The sequence below is a fragment of the Saccostrea echinata genome, unplaced genomic scaffold (genome assembly GCF_033153115.1).
Source record: "Saccostrea echinata isolate AGI-Se365-2 ecotype Australia unplaced genomic scaffold, CSIRO_AGI_Sech_v1 ptg000025l, whole genome shotgun sequence".
Lineage (NCBI taxonomy): Eukaryota > Metazoa > Mollusca > Bivalvia > Ostreida > Ostreidae > Saccostrea > Saccostrea echinata.
Window position 1 is genome coordinate 13,290,877 of NW_026889774.1, and position 21,204 is coordinate 13,312,080.

General features: G+C 31.2%; 2 long non-coding RNA genes across 3 annotated transcripts in view; one reads left to right on the forward strand and one right to left on the reverse strand.

Moving 5' to 3' along the window:
• LOC133192047 (uncharacterized) overlaps positions 1–7,035 on the forward strand; it is a 29,266-nt gene extending 22,231 nt beyond the window's left edge. The window contains exon 2 of the long non-coding RNA XR_009721772.1: positions 6,561–7,035. This is a non-coding gene — a long non-coding RNA (uncharacterized LOC133192047). The remainder of the gene's footprint in view (positions 1–6,560) is intronic.
• The window catches only part of LOC133192049 (uncharacterized), a 29,520-nt gene extending 9,091 nt beyond the window's left edge, over positions 1–20,429 (reverse strand). For both annotated transcript variants that reach the window (XR_009721774.1, XR_009721775.1), the window contains exons 1-2: positions 20,130–20,429; positions 6,553–6,663 (exon numbers count right to left, since the gene is read on the reverse strand). This is a non-coding gene — a long non-coding RNA (uncharacterized LOC133192049). The remainder of the gene's footprint in view (positions 1–6,552; positions 6,664–20,129) is intronic.
• Between the last annotated feature and the right edge of the window lie 775 nt (positions 20,430–21,204).

Below are 21,204 nucleotides of genomic sequence, written 5' to 3' on the forward strand. Positions count from 1 at the left end.
TGGAAATTAACGTTGCAGTTGTTGCAGAAAAATTACATAACCCGCATGTATTTTTTTTCTCAGTATCTGCAACGTTTATTCACGTACTACCAAACAAAGAAAGGCATTTTCTGGTTTATATTTATATCTGTATAAATAACATGTAAAGTAGGACTAAGTACGTTGAATATTGTAGTATTGATATGTATGTCATCGTATGTTTTGTTTATGGAAGAGCCGCTACTCAAGAAATCTGTACAGGTGCCTTGCTTAGCGGCGTTTACTGACTGATAAACGACCGTTGTTTTCATAAGAAATAAAGGCGATATCTATCAAATATTTGGTGGATGTAAATATACATATCAATAGTATAAAAAAGCATGTGTCCCATGTCGTAAACTATACTTGATGTATTACACCTCCGTCAACAATTTAGGAGCATATCCTTTTTAAGGTCGCCTGAACCAAAAAAAACAAAAAAACAAAAACAAAAACAAACCATATGAGTTTCTTTGCTCAAAGTTTATCCGTCGTTCAATTATTTTACACATTTTTGACATCTTAAGAAGCATGGACAATTTCACTTAAACTTGAGACAGTATAAAATAAGGTAAAGAGAGTTACATATTGTTCAAATGAAGCCAAGACCGGATCCCCGACATTTTCATGAAGAGGTGATTGATAAAAAGGAAAACGTGAGGATATATCGAAAAAGCAGAAACATTTTTACCCTCTATTGGTAGAGTTAAAAAAATTCACATTCTAGCATGCTTAGAAATAAAGATGAAAAGACTGATGTTTTTAGAAGTCGTCCGTAATGATATGCATCTCAGTCACCGTATTGAAAATATTGAGAGGAAAAGAAATAAATCATTAATTCAACAACAATTGCTTTTATACAAGAAATCTTAGTATTGCACAGAAATTAGGGCATAATACAGCAAACGGAAAACGCTGCATGAAGATATGGCATGGGACAATAGACATATTTTAATGTTTTCCTCCATATATTGAATTGTATTCAGTTATGGCCTTGTTATCCAGATGGTGTCTTTGTAAACTACTGTGGACTAAACACACACACACACACACACACACACACACACACACACACACACAGCGTCAATCCTTATATTTCCACTATTCCTAGAATTATATATAGTGAGAAAAATAAAACTCATTCAATGTCTAGTTTTAAATGTATTGTTATGGATGATCTCTTCAGGAAATCGGTCGTCTACACGAAGTTGCTGGATCAATTACCACTTATATGTATTAAGCATTTAGTGTATTTTTTTCTGACACGTTTCAGCGGCAACACTTGCTTTATTTAGATCTACATATATATGTATGAATATTTTGACAAAAAAATATGCCGTCTACCTTTAATGTAAACTAGGCTGTCAATAAAACATGAAGTGTATATGAGTCGCCTGCGGTTACTTTATAATAATACTGGAAATTATGCATGACGTTTCAAAATTATATGTAAAATTAGATGTAACTAGGATTAAATGGGGGGGGAAATCGAAATCTTTTTAGACATTGTGATTTCCGTTTTTTGTTTTTGTTTTTTTTTTAATTTCATCTCTTGACGTAATATTAAAAATGTCATTTCCTATATTATTATTGAGTATTGAGACAACAATCCATACTCATTTGCTAAAACAGCGTTGATGGGAAATTATATACTAGTGCACATCGTATAAGTACGACAAAAGTCTCTCCATTAACTACTATTCACATGAACTGTAATTCAGTCATATATATACATGTATATATGTATAAGAAAACCAATTATTAAAAAATCTACCGAAAATCTTACCTCTAGTTTGAGAAAAGAAATCTGTTCAGACACAAATTTATATGTTTTTTAAAGCATAAACATCTTTGTGTACACTGAACCTTAGAAATAAAATTTTTAGTATAGAAACTCATACACTAATATACTATGAGGGAAATTTTCTTTCCTTCTTGTTTTTTTTGGGGGGGGGGGGGTTCAAAAAAAAGATGAAAAGCATGTCAATTGAATGTATGATCCAAGCATCAAGTTGTAAAATTTGAATTTACTAGGTGGAAGTAGAATAAAATATACAATGTGGTATTTTGCATTGACTTCCACCTAGTAAATTCAAAATATAATATGATAAAAGTACAATGCTTTGTAAATGTCACTGACTGAGTCATTCGTATCGTCTTATTTTACATTTGGAATACATGTATACATTTTTTAATATAGTTTGCAAAATTTTAATGCATAAGGAAACATTATGGGAATGCGAATTTATTACTTGTTAAAGAAAAAAGCCCATTTAACCATGGGAAAAATTGGTATCCAGATTTTTTAAAGTGGAAAAAGCTAAAAATTTAGTGTCAAGCTGCTTTCTAAGAAACTGCGTTAGAGGTAACGGCATTCTGTGAACAATTCTGGCATTATATTAAAATTATCTATATAAAAAAGATGACACATATCAGTAAATTAGTTAAAAGAAAAGAAACATTCGGAAAAGAAATACATTTATTACACACTTTTAAGATTAATCACGTTTGATTCTTTTTTTACACTTGAACATGGGCGAACAATGCGTGGGAAATGTCTATAGCCTAAAGATTATTAAAATCAAATTCACTTTGTGAACTAAGTATTAAGAGAAATTTTCTTATTATTGAGAGACATGAAATTATGACTAGCAAAAATTCCCTCGGTAAATATTGTTCTATGGTTTTTTAAAAAAATGCCTTTTTCATGGTGTTTGAACCCAAACATCCTGAATATCAGGGAGGGGGGGGGGGTCTTAGTGACACGTTAATAACTAGACTTCACAACTGATATCTAGTATAGTGTCATTTAAGGTTCATAAACCCTCTGCTCACTCATATAAAATGTTTCTTTAACTCTTATGATTTCCAAATGAAATATATTCGTTAAGTAAAATACAAACAATTACAGCATAGCTTGCGGTGCAAAATTGGACAAAAAAGATAATTCAACTTGACAAATTTATAAAGAAATAAAAGACTTTTATGTCATCAATAGTTATCTCTTTTATCAGAGTATCGAAGAACCTTAAATCTTGTGTTTGTGATATGATCTTTGAATAATTGGACTTAAAATATTTCTTGGAAAGATAATTTTGTGTCATATACTAGTAAGAATATCATTAAGGTATAGTAAGTCCTTGCTCCATGTTTTTGTTCACCGTAAAATGTTTATTTTAGGCCATCTTTTAAAAAAATATTTGTTTGCCCTCTCCCGACCGACTGGCTAACAATGGCCCGATTGAAAACCCTTTTTACCTCCAGGAAATGATTTTTTTCATTCCGGGATTTTCTCATCCTGTCAAAAAGTATTTTAATTTTATTTTACTATATTTTGAAAAATTCAGCATTGATATTGAAATTTTCAAACATTATTTTAAACATTTATTTTGAAGAAATGGAGCGAAGATTTATATGGACAAATTGTTTCATAGTATGAAGAAATGACCATCTTTGTCCTCTTTCGGATGTGCGTGCTATCTTATAAACGAATAATTCAATGCTTGTGAGAGTGAAGCAAATTTTAGAGATTTTTCATAAAGGATATATTAATGTCAAATGAAATACGAAAGACCTTTTTTTATGATAAAGATTAAATAATTCATTTTCTTATTTGTCGAACAATGGACATTTTCTCGGCCATCTTCTTTTCGATTAAGTTCCGTAAAAGATATCTAAAGAAAAAAAGCAAAGAATACGGGTGACGAGCAAATATTAGTCCGCGAATGAATGAAATTAAAAACAAAATTAACGGTCAAACAGCCACGTAAAGGACCCCTTCCCCAATCGAACAGAGGAAATAGAACGGTATATTCTCAAATAATTATCACATACTCCTTACATTTAAAACATACATGTATACTGAGCTGAGTATTTACAGATTTGGTATTTACATATATAAGTATACTTCCACTTGTTTTCTACTTTAAAAGTATTAATTACTTATGTATTTGCATCTTTGTGTTTGTAACAGTAGGATACATAGATACTATCAATATTTAATTGATCAATTGATTTAAAAAGAAAAGTTGGAACCAGAGGACACGTATGACAGGAGTCCCACAATCATTCCTAAAACAGGAGACGGATGAATCGTCTCTGTTTCCTTTTTCATTACTGTAGATCACTAAATATTCGCGACACCTTATTTTCGCGAGATAGTCATTGACTCTTTATTAGCGAGACATAATTTTCACGAATTGTTTTTATTCCTCTATATAATCTTAAGGAATACTATTATACACGAGAATGAAATTTTCGCGAGCTCACTGTCTTGCGTATTACGGTAAATACGAGAAAATAAAGTTTTCGCGAAAAAAAGGTGATTTACAGTAGTTTATAATGTAACATGAAAATATCCAAAACAAGTCCTGAAGTAGATTGAAAATATCAGCAGAGTTTCTGTTTTAGACACCTCTTTGTCAGAGTCTATATAAGGGGTTAAATAGTCAAACATTTGATACATTCTTTCAAAAACTTCTTTATGCATGGACACGTTCCTCTGCTCTGTCTTCCATGATAATTCACAAGGTTACATGTTGTCTAATCGAAATTTCTTGAATTTAATGTTGTCTCAAAATATAGTCCTTATACATCTATCGCATACCTTGTTAACACTTTTTAAACAGAATGACCTCTCGAAATCAATTTAATTCCTGTATGTATATACAAGTGTTTTCTTTAAAAACAAGATAATACTTTAATTTTGCCTTTTCAATTAATCAATTCTCTCGAGAAGTAAAAGTTGAAAATTACAACTTTATAACATTGTAACCGTCTGGATATCAAATATTGTTAAGTGGTTACGGAGGTTCAGTTATTCCACAGATTAATATATAGGGATGTTATTTTGCACTAAGATACATGTAGATATACATGTATATCATTTCTAAGAGAGCCAAGAGGAGGAAGTTAACATGTATCTGCACAATGAAGGAGGCCATAATTATTCTAAGAATCTTTCTTCATTTCTCTTTTTCTTACAAATATACAACATTATCTAATTTGGGAACAAAAAAATCCGAAGATGTTAAATATCCTTTGGTATTGTTTGTATAAATATAGATGAATACAACGATGACATTTTTCCGCTCAACATATTTTTGTTTCCAAATGCCTGCAAGTTTGGATGCATGGTTGTAACAAGTTCCACACACCCGACAAGATAACTTGTATCATTAGCTAGCACGGTGTCTGTGATAATCTTAAATAATAATGGCCCTTCGATCCTTTTCTTTGTTCTAATAGTTGTGGGGATCACACGAAAGCAACTTACAGCAACATGCACGGATCTAGCGGGGGTGGTCAGGGGTCTCCAGACCAACTCCCTCCCCCCAGGATTTTCAAAGTTATTAAAATTGTACCCCAGAAAGCAGATTCCTGGTGTAATGATAGAGGAGAGTATACATAACGTATGTATAGAAAAGTGATTAAGTGATTTGTCCGAACCCCCCCCCCCCCCAAGATATAGGTTTTTCGGGTTTTTTGAGTGGATGTCGAAACCAACCAACCCCCAACCCCCCGGAAATAATTCCTGGGTCCGCACATGAGCAAGGCCATGACTTGGCTTGTTGTTGATAAAACGATTTTGATAGCTGATAATTGTCGAATGGAACTTTGAAAAAAAAATCTCATTACAGAAATCGTTTAAATTGTGTATGACTTATTTGTGTTTTTATTGATTTTGATTGATTTTTAGTCGATTTTGACACATTCGAACCACATGTATATAATATAATAATATGACTAAACATTTCTGTTGACAAAATTTACGGATTACGTATCTAAAATTCAACTAATATATGAATCAATTTTCATTTCGATAAATAACACCTAATCGAGGTGTAGTTAGGGAGGTTTACAAACAATTTCAAACAAATGGTAAAAGAAAGAAAAAAGAAAAAAAAGCTGGGCACAAAATTTCATGCGTATCAATGAACAATAGCACCAAAAATAAGTGATTGATATTGCTCATCTATCGAAACATGTTCAAAACCATGAAAATATTATTTCTTGTACTCTTTAAAATCTCTTCACTCGAAGATTATCTCCCTTTAGATTTTATAATTTTGTAAATCAAGGATTCAATGTAATAAGTAAAATTACTGCGATGAAAATTGTTCTTCTTAAAATTAGTTAGTTACCATTTGTTGTAATGTGTATACCGGTATTAAATACTATAGTCGTACACTTATTTTAATTTTCAAATAAAATCAGTAAACAATATATGTATCTTATTTATTAGATTTTCATTTCTGCAATTACACTACACTTTATGATAAAAGGACCGTTCTGGTACAAATTTGGTTACTTTGCATGAACAGTAAAAGTGATGTACTTTCAGAGCATATCTCGGTGATGGATTTGAAGTTTTAAACGCGTTCCGATGGACGCGCAATGTCAATCATTTTCTTCTAAAGCACTGGGCGCTACCTATTGCTGGTTCTATGGTTCGTTAACAAGCATGAAACTTTTTGTTTAGAAGAAAAAAAATACCACTTGTTTCTTTTCTTTTTAGTAATTTTACTATTTTACCATTCCAGATGTTCCTTTTGCGGTCAACACAGGTGAAAGGTGACAGATGAATTACCAGTGATGCTCATTTGTCAAAATTGTGACCGTTTTCAGTTTTGCATCTGTGTATTCCTGGTGAAATAGAAACATCGTGTATAAACACGGAACACCAGTGTAGGGTAATATAAAACTAACAATTTGTGTTTCATGTTGGAGAGAGAGAGAGAGAGAGAGAGAGAGAGTATTACTTCAGAGTATTAAGATATCATCATACAGGAAAACTTGTTATGGAATGAAGAGTTAAAACGATAATATTTGGAATGAATTGATTCATTTGACTTTGTATAAGTAAAGAAAAAAAGCAAATGTATTGTCTATGTACATGTATAATGCAAAAGGTATACTGTATCTGTTGACAGACACCCTAGTGCATATGTATAATACAAAGGGTATATTTGTTGAAAGATACCCAAAGAATAAAGAGAATTCACTTATGCTCATACATTTCATATTTTTATTTGTGTTATTTAAAGTATATTTACATCTTGCATTATTTCTTGGATAAAAAGTAACCTTTAAGCATGCAGAGAAGACTGAGTTATTTGAAATTCTTGGGTAACCCAATACGCTGTAAATGAACAAAATACGAAAATACGAAGAGTTTTTTTTTTTTAAATACATGTAAAACACACGATAAACCCGTTTCTCACTTACAAATGGAATTATTCAACACTTTAAAGCTAGAGTAAGTATTAAATAAGTACATTTTTTTTCACTTTACCTACCACTGGGACCCGTATAAAATAAACTTCATAGCGAGCTCCTTCCGACAACGCCTAGGAGTACTTTAAACTGATCAATAGAATTTTTTCTGCATAAAACTCAATACCCACAATCCCCCCCATAAATTGCGTATGGTTGCCAAAACTATGTGCTCCCGATATTCAAACGGAAAATCACAAATAACATTGGAACTCATCGTGCTTTAATGGAAATTGCAGAATTATAGAATATTACACGCTCTGTTAAAAATTCGCACTTTTTAGAATTGGTGGGAAATGCGGATTTTCAGTGTATTTGAGTCTTTATTAAGCCTTAATTTTAACAACGACAAAAAAAAAAAAAAGGTCCACTTACACAAAAACATTGTACCTTGTTGCCTCTTATGATATAAGGGTTTTTTTTTCGGAATATACCGGTACATACATCTCTAAATAGGCTGTAACCATGGCTACTTATATGCTGAAAAACAGTATCCATTAATTATAGGTTTTACATGACCAAACTCATTTGCCACAATAAAAATAGTTGGCCTCACGTAAATAGACTATAGTGATATTATTCTATATAAATAAATATTATTGTTGTCATTGTAACACAGCATAGCTACACATAATTTGTGTATCGAATATGAGTTAAAACTTGTGTTCAAAACTCTGTATCTCATTTACAATCCGTTGTTTATAGGCAACAATATGTAGTATTTTTTTAACAACTCCAACGATTATCGTTGACAAAAGTCATGACATATTCCTAAGATTCCAGGAAAGGATTTTATAAGGTTATACCCTATGTATAAAGTACAAGTATTTACCGATTTTAATGTTATTTTTGTTAAAATGTACATGTATACTGTTTAAAATGTATGTTATTTACATTATAAAAAAAACAATAAAAGATGAAATATCGATGCCATACCCTGAAACATACTTTGAAACACAGAAAAATACAATAGAATATTGGTCTGCAATTATCAACTGATTCTAGCAAAAAAGATTCCTTCAAATTTACGACCGTCCTATAGGCGAACCGACTTACATCAGAGTATATAAGGTAGTTTTGATTAATTCTGCCATCTCATAGAAAGACATGGGGAATCAAAACTGTCAAATAAATATCTTTAATACCTTTTAACAGTCTTTAAGACCTTGAAAAAAATCTAATTAAAATCAGACTTTTTAGATCCGTACTTATACACTCTATGTCTCTATTTGAATTGTAACAATTCACTTTAAAATTGATAACCTGTTTTATGTGAATATTTAGAAATGTTTTCTGTAAAAAAAAAAAATAAATAAATAAGTAAGTAAAAACTGATGAAACACATTAATTTGAAACCACTTTTCGGCATGACTATCTTTGTAATAGCATCCAATAAAAAGAAAAACATCAGATTTCTTTCTTAAAATATGTTACAAGGATCTTAATCATTTGTTTACATTTCAATGTACGGTTATGATTATTTCAAATTAATTCATACAATTATTGCTTTTCAATTCTTTGTTTCCATGGTAACGCATGTAATACGTGTAGCTGTTTTCCAAAATAGTTTTACCATGCGAAAAAGACATTAAGTCTTCGACTTCTGGAAACAGCTCCTCTCATCTTTTTGCCTCGTTGCAAACGTTAATAAGTAATAAATGAAACTATGAACATGTTCAAAAATGTCATTTGTGCACGTTTGCATGGTAACCACGGCCTATTTTTTGCTATAATTTATGATTTACTATGATTACTTTTTGATGGGTTTATAGCATCAAATAATGTTATAGCGAGTTTGAAAAAAAATTCTGTCTCCCAGAGAATATCCCATGAAAGGCAATTTGTAAGCCTTAGTAAGCCATAAATCAATTCCTACATACAGTGTACCTTAATCTATTACAAATTGTGTTATTCACAGTAGATATACCACAAACAAATTTTTCTTATCCCACACACAGAAGGGTTACATCGCTATTTTTTCAACATTTCTTTCAATGAAAATCTAATTAGGAATTTTTAAGAATGTAAAATAGATTTTTGAAAATGTTCCAAGAACTAAAGAGTAACTGAAACTTTTCAAATATTATGTTGAATTGTAAAGTAACATTTTCCACCAAATTATGTAGATTGGTCAAACATAAAATTGTTTTACTAAACAGATATCACTTTCTTAGTAAGAGAGGCACGTTTTTAAGCAAGATATTTGATTTTTGGGAGGAAAAAAAAAAGAAGATGAGCGAACAAGATGTGCAAAATGCCTATAGATTCAAATGTACTTGTATAACAATCAAATTCAATTTGTGAACTAAGTATTTAAAACAAATTAATGAAAAGATTGAAATTATGACAAACTTAACTTTTCTGTAAAAAAAAATTATCTTGGCAAAAATTATTCTATGATAAAAAAAATTAAGGATTTCTTGGAATTTGATCCCAAGCAATAAAAACCCTGTATATCACTTTTTTCTTCGAGACTGACACGCTAAAAACTACACCGCGCAACTCATACCAACTATGTCTGATTGGCTAATACTTGTAAGGAACATATGATGAAGTCTGATTGGCTAATACCTGTAAGGCACATGTGATGAAGTCTGATTGGCTAATATACTGTAAGACACATGTGATGAAGTCTGATTGGCTAATACTTGTATGGCTTTACCAGTGTGTTTCCTATAGAGATATTTTGGAATGAAGTGTACGTCTCAGCAGGAATGCCTATCATGATTTAATAATATCTTCAAGGAATTGGGTATCATTTAGGTGTAGTAAAGCTGTTTGAGGAACATCGGTAACAGTTTCCATTACAATTAGCACTTAATCTACATTGTAGTTTGAACTCTATTACAAGTATTAAATGTTTACTATAACATTATTGGGATCCTTTTTACTAGTCTGCAATATTCTTTCCTTATTTGTAAATTATTTTTTTTATGCCTTGTAACATCAAGCTTCCTAATTTATAACATTTTCGTATTCTCATCATTCTTACCCGTGACAACAGGTGATTAGGACAGTCTTAAGTCTCTCTCCCTATTTTTTACTTGCTTATATTTATTTATGAATAAATGGATAAAATACAAACGTTTGAACCAGGTGTATGAACAATAATATCAATTCTTCTAGCAAATAACGTTTACATACACAATAATTCTTATTCTTATACAAAGTAACTAAGTGAACAACAATATTTCAGTTTGATGTAGTTAAGTGATCCATTAGTTAAAATACCAATGTTTTTAGCAGATACCATGGACAACAACCGGCGCTTGATATTTTAGCTGATTGACAAGATGTTTAAGCGGGAAAAAATTGGACGTTTTAACAAAGAATTTGTGGACATTTTAGCGGAAGATTTATTGGGCATTTGAGCGGAATTTAAATAGGATGTGGACATTTTAGCGTGAAAGAAATTTGAACTTCAATTAGGGTATGCTCTTGCTATGTTGAAATTTGTAATACCTTCATTCAGTAAAACTTACATGCATATATCACCTGACCGTAAGATCAGGTAACCAAACTAAATTTAATTTATATCAATATATATTACATACTATTTCAAATTCATATTAAATTCACATGTAAATATAATGGATTTACAAAAAGAAATTCCGGTTAAAAAGTATCTACATTTTATTTGTTTATGTCTATATTCTGTTCCTTTCTTTATAGTACATCTTAACACCCCAACATTGTTGTATAATTAGAAGCCTGGGGTAGGTTTCACAAAACTATCGTAAGATTTGTTCTAAGACATATTTTAAAGGGGCATGGCCAAAGTTGCATCCCCGTTTTGTTTACAATTTTAAATTTCTATTATTCAAAAAATAACTTCGGTTTAATGCATTGAACTTACATGAAATTTCTTAACGTCATTCTTCATAACAGCACGTCAAACATTTGTATTTGTAAACATGAACTCTCCGTACGAGCTCTGGCCTCAAGACCATTATCTGAGAATGTGCATGATAATTTGCATATTTGTATAAAGTTTTGATTGATACATGACGTGAAAATTTTGTATCATTATCAAAATTATATTAAAAGTTATACCGATTTTAAATTTTGACTTAAGTCTGTTCTCAGTTTATGGTCTTAGGGCCTGTTATTGTTATGTTTACGTTTTACCGAGTATTCAGTTTGCTTACTCTGCACACATCACTGAGCACGGATCGACAATACTGCTGAGTTGGTTTTCTACTCTGAATTTTCTGGATTATAGTTTTGATATTTTTCATTAATACAAACAAATTTTCCACTTTTCATAAATATTTACCCCTTGAAAGAGCAAGGGAGTGTGTCAATCAAACGCGTCCCGAAATTCGTAGTTTTAATAATTTTTCAGATAGAAGAAGTTCCTTAACATGCTTTTAAAATATTTCGGTGTGAAATGCTCTCGCAACATTTAAGCCATTATATTATACAGAAAATTCTACAAAATATTGACTTTAAATCTGTATCCAAACCCCTTTAAGATCTGACTTATGACAATCATAAAATTCGACTCTGCTGTTTCACAAAACTGCATGTATTATAAATATAAAAGATATCTTAAGACAATTCTTAAGATAAACGTCATGCTTCAATATTACAGGGAATTGTTAAAAATATGCCTGAACGAAGTTAGTTGTCTTTCTTTCTTTTCTTTTTTTTAATTGTTATAATAGTTTGTCTTAAACAATCTCTTTTGGAAATAATATTTCATTTCGCCAATTTTAAAGTACCTTGTATTTGGGGGAGGGGCCAAGAAAGATAATCGCTGTCTTAGATGTGAATAAAATTTATTGCAAAGTCCGAACGAGAAAAAAGTATTGAATAAAATTTGTGTCAGTGTCGTTCCTCAGAAAATAAAAATTGTTGACAAAATGTGAAATGTGATATTACTTAAAATTAACTCCACTAATGCATTTGCGCATGTGCAATACATGTAATGAAAAGTATTCCAATAAAGGATAACTGCAATTAACGCTGGGTTTTAGGTCTTTTTACGTCGCTTCTGTTGCTTTTATATCTTAACCTTATTAATTTCAGTTTTGTATATTTACTTTAATTCTGTCAATTTGGCACCGAATTAAAATGTTAAACTGATTTTAGACTGTAATACAATAAAATAATTCTATGTTTTTTGTCCTTACTGGTTACCAAATATAGAGAATTTACACTTACCTGCCCTTGATTAAATTAAGTATGCATGAGAGGTGGAGCTAATATTGTAAGAATGGTTCTAAAATTAAACTAGATAAATAGCAATAACATGTATAAAAATACGAGATTACTCTTTCTCATCTCTCCCTTTATTCTGTATGGCACAAGTACACTATTTACAAAGGTTTTGACCAAATAGACCGATTTTGACGGGGTTAGAAATGCGCTCTCTGATTGGCCTCATTAGAGTTTGTATGAGCCAATCAAAAAGACAGTTTTATCTAACCTACAACTAAATCGCACACAAAATTTTAAAAAAAAAAACGCCAGTTTTAGTCCCAACAAAAACGTCTTTACCATTAAATAACCAAGTTAAAAGATTGTCTCAGCTTTGGAGTTAAAGTTAAAACACTGTTTTATCTGATCTGAAACTAAATCGTAACCCCCCGCCCCCCCCCCCCCAAAAAAAAAAAGAAAAAAAAAAAAAAGAAACACACCAGTTTTAGTCTCAACGAAAATGTCTTTACATTAAATGACCAAGTTAAAAAATTATCTCAGCTTTGGGTTAAAAGTTATGCCGAATTTATATTACCGACTTTCAATGTTGTTTCGCTTTCTCTATTTAAATCGCTTACTCTGATTAGTCAATAGCAGAGGTCAATAGAGTTCAAAATGTGTAATCTCACTAGATGACATGATAGTAAACCCCCTCAAAGTCAGTTTATTCGGTCAAGGGTTATGTGGGGCGAAGTGGATTAGAAACCCTTGACTTGGAAAGATACTCAAGAATAAGACTAATCAATCTAGTTTATTTCGGCGAAAATAAAAAAAAATGATAATTTTTCTAGAACATGTGATGAAATAAACCTAAAGCCTTTTACAAATGTAGGGTGGCTACAAAACCAAAGTTAGATTTTGGGGGGGGGCTGATATTGTCCAAATCATGAAAAGAACTCGTATACATTTCGTTTTATTTTTTTTTTTTGTTAATTCAAAATTTATTTACTTAATATATCCATAGATCATAATATACATGTGTATCAAATTGCGTTAACCATTTTACAAAATTGCACTAAAATTAACGCAGAAGGATGATATCAGGTTAAACCAATATGTACAGTAGGTGCAGCGCTTGGTTAAAGAGAATAGGATGCCCTAGCCGAGAATTGAGATCCTCGAATAAATTTAAAATCAAATGATATCTGGATTTTTCATACAATCCAGGGATTGTTCTATCTCTAAATACCGTTCTCCTGCTTAAGATCCTTTCATTATGAGTCAAAAGATAGACTGTCGTCATGTTAACTTTAGACTTGAGACAGGTATCTAGTTGTCTTAAGATTTAAGATAGTCACAAGATACGAGGGTTTTGTGAAACAGCTTATGGTGCAATATTTTCGATAATTTTCGGTCTTAAGGCAGATTTTAGTCATAAGTTTTGTGAACGGGTCCCTGTTGGTCAAGAATTACCTCCAAAATTACTTTTACCTTGATTTATATACCATCGAAATCTCTATTATAGTTAAAATCTTAGTCTTTAGGATGCCGACCGTTGGCAATATGTTGCTATACAATGACTGTTTAAAAAGAATAAGAGTTAACTGTGGGGAAAAATCCGCTAAAATGTACATTAAATTTGTACAGGTAACCAATTTTTAATTCCGCCAAAATGTCCATTCATAAATTTAGAAATTCAGCTAAAATGTCCTTTTTCCTTTAGTTCCAGGCTACTTACCCCTTGGACAAAAATATCCATTTTTGTACAAGGTTACTTATCCATTGACGAAAATACCTATTTTGTACTAGGTTACTTATTCAAGGACAAAAATACTATTTTTGTGAAAGGTTACTTATCAATGGACAAAAATAATATTTTTGTACTATGTTACTTATCCATGGAAATAATACGATTTTTTTTTGTACAAGGTTACTTATCCATAGACAAAAATTTCTGTTCTGTACTAGATTACTTATCCATGGACAAAAATACCCATTTTTGTAAAAGGTTACTTATCCTTGGACAAAAATACCTTTTTTGTGGTAGTTTACTTATCCATGTACAAAAATGTCCATTTTTATGCAGGAATACTAATTGATGGATAAAAATACTCATTTTTGTACTAGGTTACTTATCCTTGGACAAAAATACCCATTTTTGTTCTAGGTTACATATCCTTATTCAAAAATACCAATTTTTATTACATTTTCAACAGTGAAATACTGTGATTTATTTACTGAATAAAAGTGATATTCTGACACAGTGTGAAAGGATATCAAAATGGTATTCTCACAGTGTGAGAATATCAGAAGTGCGGTAAAACTTAAGATTTTCCTTCCCTTCACTAAGAGTGTTTTTTAAAAAAATCCCTGGCCTGTTATAAGATATAGTTAATGAGCCATCCTGACAGAGACTAAGAGTTATATTGCCAAAGTTTTTCCAAAAAAAAAAAAAAAATACAGAAAATTCAATATTTTGTAGATGAATATGGAATTTATTTCACTCGTGGGACAGGATTTTTTGATATTTTCACTCGTGCTTCGCACTCGTGAAATAAATTCCATATTCATCTACAAAACATTGAATATCCTCTATTTATACCTGGTTACTTATCCTTATTCAAAAATACCTTCTTTTTTTGTTCCACATAACCGTATTTATTTGTATAGTAATACTATAATGGTACAATGATTGTTTGTACAAGACAGTGTTTTCATGGATAATAATACTAATATTTGTACCAGGTAACTGTACAACAACACGAATATTTGTATCAAATAAATGATTCCATTACAATAATACCAATGATTGCATCAGAAAATGTTTTCATGGAAAATAAAATGTAACATATAATCGTACCCATGGACGTTAATATTAAGGTACTTTAAGAAACGAGAGAGAGAGAGAGAGAGAGAGAGAGAGAGAGAGCTTTAAACATGTAGGCTAATACATCTTTATACATATTCTCCACATAGATCCCCGTGTTTTTTTTTTAGGGGGGGGGGGATAAAACATCCAAGGTGTACACTTTGATAAGAGACAAGAAATAAATTAACAACTCCATAAAAATCTATATCATTTAGGTAAATTGCTATAGCATATGCCATTGTCTTCGACATATTTCATTAATACCTAAAAAGTGAGAAGAAAATTGACGAATCTTTAGAAATACATTAAGAATGGGCGATACAGTTATATTATCTTTGAAAACATCTTCATTGATATTCCAACGTTTATTTTTTTTATGGTGTAATACATTATTTTGTAGCAAGGTGGTTTATGTAAATTCTGAATTTCAATTATCTATTGTATAATCTGCTTAGTCATGATCATTAAAAGCGTTTAGAAGACAATTTAAATTCAATTTCTACAACACAAGTAAATCATGGAGGCCTTTCCTGTCTATTTATTTGTTTTTAACAATATACTAATTAGTTTTTGGTGTTTGATAAATAGTAGATATACAAAACTTGATAAATGATATTTACATGCTCTATTCTACATGTAGGTAATAATTAATATGCGATCCAGTTTTATTATCCAAGTATATTCGATTTATTTTCAAAGTCGGAGATTGCATATTTTTCCAAAAATTGATATTGTGAAACAGTTCTTATTTTAGGACTGACTAGTTGACTTTTGCCCTCATACCATGCATCGTCGGATACCCTCGGGTGATCTCGTCTTTTACTCATCAGTAAAATACGAGATCACCCGTGGGTATCCGACGATGCTTACCATGTAGAAAAAAAAATTCAATATTAATACTTAGATCATGGCCGTAGGAATAGGGGGTAGACGGACTTTTTAAATTTTTTTTATTTGCTTTTCAAGGAATTTTTGCTTGGTAGTGCCCCCCTCCCCCTACTGGAAATGTGTTTGGTTGTGCGCCCCCAAACTGAAATTACTTCCTACGGATCGGTAGATTACGATAAAATGTCTTCACTGAAGAGTGGAGTCACGTTGCACATTTCATATTTGCGGAAAACGTTTTTATTAAAATGTTCTTTATCCTGCATTTGTTTCATAATTCTCAATAAGTTTGGTTTAAATGATTATTTTCTTTTATTATGTCTGGTCGTACATGTATATACTTATTAGTTAATGTGTGGTAACCATTATCATTCTGTGGCTTGTGTCGAATCAGATCGTTATTGCAACATTTAATAGCCCCTATTTGTCATATATGCATTGAATATATAGGTCATGATCATAACAACTCGGATAAATGTCATATGTATATGAAAAACTCTGAGGAGCATGTTTCTGGTAGACCAAAGAACAACTTCCTGTATGGCGTGATTTTGCTGTTTTCTCCGTATAGCGAAATATCAGTCTTATTGGCAAGGTCACAGGAAGGTTAGAACCATTCATATATCGACGACGTATTATCAATTAACAATAGTTACTTTCATTCATATGTCGACTCGATATATCCAAGTGAGCTTGAAATAAAAGATACCAAAGATTCTGACACATCTGTTTCAAATTTGGATATTTTAGAAGAAAAAGACGTTAATGGTAACCTAACAACAAAGCTTTATGATAAACGTGAGACTTTAACTTTTCAATCGTTAATAATTTCCCTTACTTATGTAACAATAAACCCTTATCACCTGCATATGGGGTTTATGTCTCTCAGTTGATTCGATACGCAAGAGCATGCTCTACATATGAACAATTTCTATAACGAGGCAAACTATTGACAAACAAGTTGATGAAACAAGGATATCAAAAGTCTCGTCTGAAGTCATCATTTCGCAAGTTTTACGGTCGATGCAATGACCTTGTCAGCACATAAACCTATCATTAAGTCAAATGCTGACTTATGTTTTTCATGTATACTGATTGTTAGGCCATTACTTATTCGCTGAACTGTTTACGGATTTTTACGTTTTTTCCCGATCATGACAAGGAGCACACGGCGGGTGTGACCGGTCGGCAGGGTATGCTCACTCCTCCATGGCACCTGATCCCACCTCTAAATTTTGAGTTCCGTGTTTGCTATGCTCCAAATTTGTATCGTTTCATTGAACTTTCGAGATTGAATACTATACAATTATGGACTCTTTCGGTGGTGAATATGGTTTGTTATTCATCAGAAAAATATCAAAATTGACCGAGGCGAAGCGGTTGTATAGATTATATAGGGACTATAAATAGACTATATAATAATGTTCGTTATCTTCTTATTTCATAATTTATCGATTTTAATGGAGTATAATTAAATTATGAATTAATGTTCTTGAACACTGAAATAAAATTAATTTCTAACTGATTTGAAGTTGTCATGCAATTAATTGTACATTGTAAGAAACCGTCAATTATACCAACCTACCTATGAAATGCATTGGATATATGCCGAATACAGTTCTGTATGAAAAAAATATCAGTCAGTTTGAGCCCCGTTTGGGCCGAAAACTGTCTGATATATTTTCATACAGAATTGTATGAGGCATATATCGTACTTAAAACACTGCTTTTTTATCTAGTCTTGAGACAGTCCGATATTATAACAAAAGACAAAAGTGTAACACAGTGTAATGACCACTGAAGCATTTCTTTCAAGAATGCAGGCTTAAATGTTTGATACGGAGAGTGGGGACACTATTTTCTTCTTTTAAACATACACAAAGCTTAAATTAAAGCAATGTATCGGATTATGATACAGAAAATCTAGTGAATTATGTTTTTGGAATGGAAAGGAAAACAGATACGTATGAACTTTGATTTGAACAGAACAACCTCAGAGAATAAAGCAGATGCTGAAGGTATATTAGACCATTCTAATTTTTTTCTATGTTTAGCGCGTCCGTATGTAAAACTCTTCTATGGTTAAAACTCTGCTTATAGTGGTCAAGTACTTCGTAATTATCAGTTCAACCCAGATAAGGAAATTTGTGACTTATAGTTTGCACTAAATTATTGATTGTATATTACTTAACACTGATAGTATTTCAACCATATTTTGGTGGTAAAGATGATTTCTTATGACCGGTTTTTGAATGTTTTGGGGTTTCTCTGGCGGCCCCCGTTAGTCTACCCTTTTTAAAAACCATTTTGCGAGCCAATGGGGTTGAAACATTTCTTAAAGTTTAATAAGTTTATTACAAGTTTAGGGGCCCGTCTTTTTGCATCATCTGGTCTGTCGTATTTTCTTCCTTCCTCTTACAGTATATTCGGTTTTGATTACATGTAGAAGTTTAATTCTTCATCAATATTTTGTTTCAAAATCATCACTGTAATTATGAAATTGAACTTATTTGCTGTTTGCTAAATAATCACACTTTTTAATTCTTTTGTTCAGTAACAGTCCAATTTTGAAGGATATCAGTACTGAGACAGTCTGATATTACACTTAATCTCAGACTGCTCACTAATATCGGACTGCCACAGGTAAATTTTTAGACTGCAAGAACAAAGGCAATGTTTTAAAGTAGACTTAAATCATGACACGATGAGTTTCGAACAAAGAAACAATATATCTTGGCTGGAAAGCCTCGTCTTTTAATGTACTAGTACCCATCCGATACCATTTTTTTGAGTTGAGTATTTATAGTTACATATCTACATTGGATATATAGTTTTAACAAAGAACTAGTTGATTTTATTATTATATACCGAAAGGCTTTAATGGCTAAGGTTATAGCTACAGTATAAGAATTTTGACGACTATTTTAAAAATCTTATCAAATTAATCAACGTTCTTCTATTTACACATTTTGTTAATTTTTATTATAGTATTTCCGATTTATTAAAGTTTGTCCACGCGTATATTTTGTTGGCTTTGAAAATTTAAACACAGCAATTCAAGCGCTTTCTTAAGGTATTCATTATTTGAATTTTCTATTAATTTTGCAAAATATTTGTGGTTTTGTGGTTGTTTTTTTACAACCTTTCCTCTTTCATAAGTCATTGAATTAAGACATCATTGCCTCTCAATGAATGTGAAATATGATTAACGCACACATACAGAAAGATATAACCGATTTTTCCGTGTAGATTTTATCTAAATATATATGTTAATAAAAGTTTATATCAACAAATATTTTAAGTTAATATTTAGTAAGCTATATACTATATCGTTTTATTATTGCCGTTGTTGATTACATTGGAAAATTATTGTTATAAATAAGGAAAATACTGGCGTTGAAAGATTTTGTGCTTTCCATAAAGGAGAAAAAAAAAATAAATATTTTGTAGGCAATCTTGAAATATATGTTTCAATATGAACATAGCTCTGCATGTTTGAAAAATGATTCAGATTAAAAAAAAAATTTGCCAGAGAAGATATGTGAGTATGTGGATTCTTCCCCAAAGAAGATTTATATATCAGTTTCATATATATATATATATATATATATATATATATATATATATATATATATATATATATATATATATATATATATATATATACATACATATATATATATATATATATATATATATATATATATATATATATATATATATATATATATATATATATATATATAAATGATCTCCCTGAATTTAAGTCATGAAATGAATTTTCAAATTACAAATATCGTAAGTAAAAAAAATGGACCGAAACATCTCTCTCTCTCTTTCACGAAAAAAAAGAGTTGTTTTATTCAAAAGCAGGGTTTTTTTTTTTTTAGCATTTTTAAGAATTATGACATTAAATTCAGATCATTGGAAAAATGCTTACCATGGTTTAGATTATTGATGCACAAGATTACCAGAGTTATCTCCCCATGTCATTCTCAGATTTACACCCAGCCAATCACGTCCGACTCCAATGTCAAAATCGAGACGTCTGCGCATAACTGTCTGGCTTGCAATTTTTTTCATTGGTCGAAACACAGACACTAATTAACATTTTCCAAAAAGCACCTCTCAGCTATTTGTAAATTGAATGACTTGGTTTCTTAGACGATGCCAATGATATAATTTACAAAGCGGTAAGGTCCCCGACAAGCAGTGACCCTACAGATGTGTTTAATTCATAAGCCAGGGAGATTTAGAATTTTCTAATTTTAGAAGCCAACAGGGCAGAGCTACTAAGAAAATAATAAAAAAAAAGTTTGATTAGAATGTGTATACACTCCCTAATTATCTGTCTGTGCTGAGTCAGTATTCAAAGTACGTGTATGTTATGTAATATACTTAACATGTTGCAGAGGTAGGTTTATTTGGCCGGGGATACCATTTATAAGTCTCAAATCCTAACCCCCTCCCCTAGGGACCCCTGGAGAAGTGTAAGCATTCATCTTATTTTTTTTAAATATCTCTTTTACAATACGAATTAACTATTTCATGAAAACTTGTGTAAAGACAAAAGATTTAACCTGTTTTCTTTATCAGTCACGTCTCTTCTCTTAGGGTTAGGGTAGTCTTGCTAAGTATTAAGTCAGTAAAAGTGGAAAAAAAGTCCGAAACCCACTACGAGCGATCTTGTTTCATTGGACAGATAAAAGGCACCAGAGCGGGGAGGGGGTGGGGGTGGGGGTGTTGTTACCCATACCATAAAATATTAATAACAGCTTTAAATATTTGGTTACCTTAACAATAAAGCAGTCATGGTATTTTCTACACTTTGCAATATTTACGCTAAAACATTGAGTCTATATGTACGTACGCATACTTGACTTTAACCCACAATGACGTCATGTCTGAAGTACTTTAAATTAATGTCAAGAGCCAAAATCTGGTGAAACAAGTCTTGTAATGATGTAAAACTAGTAAACAAACAGGTCTACTTGGTCAGTATCATTTCCTTGAAT